The sequence below is a fragment of the Tympanuchus pallidicinctus genome, unplaced genomic scaffold, assembly GCF_026119805.1.
Source record: "Tympanuchus pallidicinctus isolate F22 unplaced genomic scaffold, pur_lepc_1.0 scaffold8, whole genome shotgun sequence".
Classification (NCBI taxonomy): domain Eukaryota; kingdom Metazoa; phylum Chordata; class Aves; order Galliformes; family Phasianidae; genus Tympanuchus; species Tympanuchus pallidicinctus.
In genome coordinates this window covers 14,887,674-14,893,817 of record NW_026294802.1, presented here as the reverse complement: position 1 = coordinate 14,893,817, position 6,144 = coordinate 14,887,674, and positions in this window count along the sequence as shown.

The window sequence follows — 6,144 nt, the reverse complement described above, 5'->3', positions numbered from 1 at the left end:
CGACTGCGAAGAACTGGGCCAGTTATCTAACTTTGAAAAGGCAGCACCCTTTTCTTTCCCAAGGTGTTATAATAAATACAAACACTGTGGCTGTGAGCACAACAGCAAATGGATCTGTGGAGCTATGAGCTGCCCAGCCTGCCCCACAGAGACATACACATCGTGCTTGCATCTGCCTGCTAACTTTCCAGCTGTCAGAGAGGCAGATAGTGCCTGTTTTTCTATGATGTAACACTTACTGTGTGTCCATGCTAAGTCCCTACTGATTAACAGTGAAAGGCATCTTCCTTATCAAGTCTGCATCAGGCACAAAGCGCAGAATTTCTCTTCAGAAGCGACACAGAGTTTTATTGGAAATCCAACAACCTCCTCTCAAAGCGGTGATGTGAGGCAAGTTCATGTACCCTGAGAGTACTCTGATAACAGCTGGTTAGGTAACATCTGCAGCATGCAAGCCCCTTCTATTAGTGAAGGATTTTTTTTAGTGTGGAGGATCGACAGGAGACAGGAAGAAAAAGATCTGATCTTCTTTATAGGGATCTGTCTTGGCAAGGAGCAGCTTACATGTGCTGGGGTCTTCTCTTGTTGAGTGCAATAATGAGAACAGAAGTGCCTTTGTTTCTTTTTGCTCCTGACTTGCAGCGGTTTGAGTCATAGAATCACCAAGGTTGGAAAAGACCTCCAAGGTCACCTAGACCAACTATCCTGCTACGGCCAGTACTTCCTCACTAAACCATGTCCCTTAGTACAACATAAGTGTTTCTAAAACACCTCCAGGGATGGTGACTCCACTGCCTCCATTGTCAGCCAGCGCCTGACCACTCTTTTGGAGAAGAAATTTTTCCTAATATCCAACCTGAACCTCCACTGATGTGACTTGAGGTTATTCCCTCTAGTCCTGTTGCTGACATTTATTGCTTTGGCAAATTAGGTTTGTTGGGAGGAAACTGTCACTCAAAATCTTGAATTCTTAAATTTCAGTGGGCATTTACAAGTTACTGTGTATAGAGCTGAGAAGGCACATCTCATCTTGTGTTTGCGATGTCCACAAAATCTCCTGCCAACACCATGTGCCCTTCTTGACTCACAACCCGATGAAAATCAAGCTCTCAATCAGGAGAAGGTTTTACATAGGCAGTAATAGGTTTTAAACTAAAAGAGAGGAGATTTAGATTAGATATTCAGAGGAAATTCTTTATTCAGAGGGTAGTGAGACATTGGCACAGGCTGCCCAGAGAGCTGTGGTGCCCCATCCCTGGAGGTTCAAGGCCAGGTTGGATGGGGCCATGGGCAGCCCAAACTGCTGGGTGGCAGCCCTGCCCACGGCACAGGGGTGGAACTGAGTGGGCTTTAAGGTCTCTTCCAACCCAACCATTCTGTGATTCTTTGAAGAACTTGGTAACATCACTGGTAGGATGCATCAACACTGCCCCAATATCCAGCCCCGGAGAAGCAGAAATCATGGTATGGACTAACATCAAAGCAGTGCAGAGCATCCACCTGCCCTCTTGTCCCTGACATGGAGAAAGCTTGAGCTTGCTTTAGTGAATGGAGTTGAAATGTTGGCTCTGTGTCATCATGGAGAGCTGCAGGCATGGCCATAGATTGCAGAATTTGTTCTGGCTGCACTATTATCAGATCAGTTCATTATTTATTTTCGCTGTAATCCCATGTGAGTGCAGCTCTCAGCAACCTTTTCCATCACTCAGAAGCCCGGTCAGCCACTCACAGTAGATTTTCTGACACACTTGACCAGCCACAGTCAACTTGCACTGGCTCTAAATGGGTGGCCACAGAGAAGGGTGCACTGAATGTGACATAGAGAGCCAGACTCCAGGAACAACAATTTAAATTGCAGAAGCCAGGAATACATTCATTTTAAAACCCTAATTCTCCTGCTGTCTTTGCAGGGATCTTTCTACAGGCCCAAAGTGCACCAGGAATTGCAGAGCACCTGCTGCAGAGGTCGTCTGCCTTCCTGACACCCTGAGGCTCCAAGGAATTATTTTGTGCACTTGGACTTCTCTGATACAGCTCTGTTTATTGCAAGGAGCTGGGTGAGAAGGCTCCTCATACAGTTCTAAATGTTACCAACTTTCCCTCAGCCCCAGGAATGCTCCCTTGGTCTCTTTAAAGGGCCACATCAGTAGTACTTCTGCAGCTGCCTTTCTGCTGCCCTCCCTCATGCCAGTCTTTCCCAGCCAATCTCAGTCCCAAAACATGAGACAGTGGCATGCCTGGGTGCCTTCCTGGGCAGAAACTCCTGAAAATTGTCTCTATGGGTCTTGTACTGTGTGGTAGCATCTGGCTGCACAATGTGAGGCCGCAGTTTCGTAAGGGAGCTTGGTTGTGTGTCATGAGAGCACATCTTATGGGGAGCCCACCAGCAGCAAGGACATTTGACAAAAGTGCAGCATTAATGGTTATTATTACTAATTGCCATCTCAGCTTCCTCAGATGAAATGAAAGCTTGGCTCAATAACCCAATGGGATGTTTCCTCTTAGAAAATAAAAAACATTTTTGTCTGACTTGATAAGGACACGAGGCTTACACAGCAGTAGTATCTATCCATCCATCTATTCCCCCCCCCCTTTACCCAGAACACACTATCTGCTTTGACAAAGGGATAAATAAGTTTAAATATATTTTTTCTACTAGACAGATAAGCTAGGAAGAAGAGAGTCAAATTAATGACTCCTCAGCAAGAAAACCTGCTGGTTTTTATTCTGTTTCATCTGGGGCATGCGTATTGGTAGCTGAGACCCCAAAGCACATATAGCCCCTAGCAGACAATAGTGCGGGTACAGGCAGAGCCAGCAGTACTGAGAGGACTTTGAGGTGACAGATAAGGTTTGCTGCTCCTCTGAGGCGTACCTGGAAATAAGGATAAAAGTCTGTAGAAACTCTTAGAAGCTTTACAAGCCCTGCTGCTCTTGAAACAGCTTTCTTTTTTCAGCCACTTGAGAGCATCCACTCTGGCAGCACAGCCATTATTTGGAAATTTCCATATCACCTCACACGGTCTCCTCTTGCAGGTCTTGCAGATCAAACCTACTCCCCGTGGTCTGGGTGGAGGCTCCAGCCTCAATTCTTTCATCAAACCCAGCCTGGTAAATGGTTTCCTCTTTCTTCTCTTGCCCAAGCAATCCCTTTGCCAGAGGTCAGTCACTGCCTCCTTCCAGACATCCGTAATTCTTTTTTCCCGTGCTAGCTCCTAGGACAAATAAATACTGTGCTCCAATGAGAGCCTCCACTGGGGAACTTAACTATTTATTTGCATGGGGCATTGGGCTTAGTAGGTGTTCGTTTTTCACTTTGGCAGGGACTATTTGGCAGGAAAAATTTTATCACAACCTTTCTGAAAGAACGTCTGCCCACATCCTGGAGTCTCTTCTATGGTCTCAAGACACTGCTGCTAGCGGACAGGTGCATGAAATACATGCATAAAACCCTTTTTGATAGTAGCAATGTGGGATATGGACAGGCAGGTTTGATGAGGTATTATGCTGAGCCCCCTTCTCATCTTCTAATGGGCCACTTCTTCCCCAGACAGGTCATTGCATACATTCACATGTACGCATGCCTGTACCCCTGTGTGGAGGAGGGCTGGTGAGTGATTCACGTACCTGAGGAAGGACAGATTGCTGCTGCAAGTCCCTCTATTTGTATCCCCTGGTGCTGGCCCGGCCCTGGCACAGCCTTCAGTACCTGTACCTCCCCACTGCAGGGATACAGCCCATGGCTGGAGGCAGCCAGCAGCTTTGCTTTCTCTGCAAGCCAGGGCTGGCATTGGAACAGGCACCTCCTGCAGCCCTATCAACAGCACTGGGAACCTCTGAGCAAACAGCACAGCTGAGCAGAAGGAATCACCTACATCTCCTGCCTGAGGCAAAAAGTATTTCTAAAAACTAATTTCCCAAAACGCGTGCCAAAAGCTAATGAGCTTTTCCTTCCCACCCTGCTGCCAAGACATGCCCACCTCTTGGGGTGCTCACGCAGCAGCCAGGCTCACGGCATCTTTGTTGTTCTGCATGTGGCCTTCCCTGTGTGGTGTCATTTGCCAGAAAAGTAGGTGCTAGGTAGGGAGATAACGTGAGAAGGACTCAGGGTCACCAAAGGTTGTGCTGCCATGCGCAGGAAGGACGCCTACAGCTGCTTTTATGCATTTCCCTGTTCCAGAAATACTCGGGGAGCCTGGGCAGAGCTGGCTTTGGGAGCTCTCCAAGCCTTTGCTTTATCAGACCCACGGCAGGAGGCAGAGCCCAGGAGAAGCCAAGAGCAACAAAAAACAAAGGTGTTTAAGGAAGGATGGGGAAATCCAAGGACAGCAATTGCTGGGCCTCTGCCAGGGTCTGTGGAAGATGGTTGGGTGGCATGGCAAGGAAGATGCGTGTTCTTGCAGCCACTTCTCAAAAGAGAGAGGCTGGCTGTAAGTGATCTCAGCCATCCCGTGGCCAACCCATCCCAGACTCACTCACCTTTCCCAGGAACAATGTGACCCCTGGCAGGAGAAGGAACCCTGCAGCGCTGTGGCCCAAGAGGTCAGAACATGATAGACAGATAAGAGTTAGCTTGAGTCTGGGGAAAGAACACAAGCTGAAAGAAAATAGCCAGTCTCACAAGAAGCCTGGACAGCTTGGCTATAGTTGATCCCCAAAAGCCAAGATACAAACGCCTACTTTTCCAACAAGACGCAATCTAGTCTGCTGAAAAGTCTCTCTTGAAAATCCACTTCTGCATTGTGGATGTAGATCCCCACATCCAGAAACTTTGTAGGTATCTTCAAGCCATTCGGCTGAGGAAAACAAAGGCCATCTCACTCCCTGGAACTAGGACTCTCTGTCTCTGCTGCTGAGCTTCGCTGGGGTACAAACAGGGGAGCGTGCCTTAGTATTCAATTACAGAAAGTATGCAGCTTTTCATCCTCCCTGACTGTCCGCCTGGAGGGCCCCAGCACTACTGAAGGCCCACAATTGAATCAGAGAAAGGAAATCCACAGAGAAATGCATGGAAAAGCACCTCCAGCACTGAGTGTTTTTCCGGTTCCAAGCAAGCCAAATCTACTCTGGCATCTGGGTTTAGAGATTTCCATCTCAATCCTTGGTAAATGTCATTTTTGGGAGGATTATCCCAGATGATAACAAATAACCCTATTTCCTGGAACATTGCTGTCTGTACCTCACAAGGCTCTCAAGAAAAAAAATAAAAGAAAAAAGAAAGAAAAAGAAAAGGAGTTTTCTGGGGAACTGCTAACCATAAGCTAAACCACAGAGAGGAGCACTCATGAAGGGCAATCTCAGGAGCTGTTGCAGAGGGCACTGAATAAATCAGAGCTGTCATCCTTTCTGTTCCCTGCTCTTATCCCAGCTGCAGCTGGATCTGCTTCTGGGAAACAACACCCCTACCCTGGGGGCACTGCGACCTGCTGCTCCTGCCAGGAGGGGGAACTGCAGAGAAGCAGAAAGCAAGAATCCAGCCAGTGTGAGGGAGAGAAGTTAATGGGAACAGATGGGCTCTGGCCATTCCCCTCCCATCCTGGGGATAAAGGGGTGAGGCTGGCCGAGACATAGGATGGAGCTGCTGAGCAGCACTCACAGCTTTCCAGGAGGAAAGAAGACCTCTGCCCAGCTTCACCCCATACATGCCTATCCATCTGTTCTGCACCTTCCTTTGCCTCTCACCAAATAGCTTTCTGCTCCAGCCTGCACTCCTGCAGCCTTTCCTCCTCCATTTCCCTCCGTACCAGACACTTCCATCCAGCCTTGCCTCTCTCCTTTACTATTTAGCACATCACTTTTTGCCCAATGTTTTCCTCACCTCGTGCCCTACAGTATTACCTACTCTGTGCCCTCCTTCCTGGCCAGCAACCCACCTCAACAAGTTCCAGCTCCCTCATGTCCTGCTCTCCTTCCACAGGCATGATGCAACATGCTCCCTTTCTTGGTTGCAATGGCAGCTACAAACAATTAACAGTGATGACCATGTTTACATCACCTGCTGCCACTGCCCAGAAATGTTTCCCTGTAGTGTGGGAAGACACACTCAGTCACAAAACTGCTTAGGAATTCCATCTGCAACTTAGGGACTTTGGAAGGCAAGTTGCCTCTGCCATACTGCTGCACTGTGACATTAAAGGCAGACTT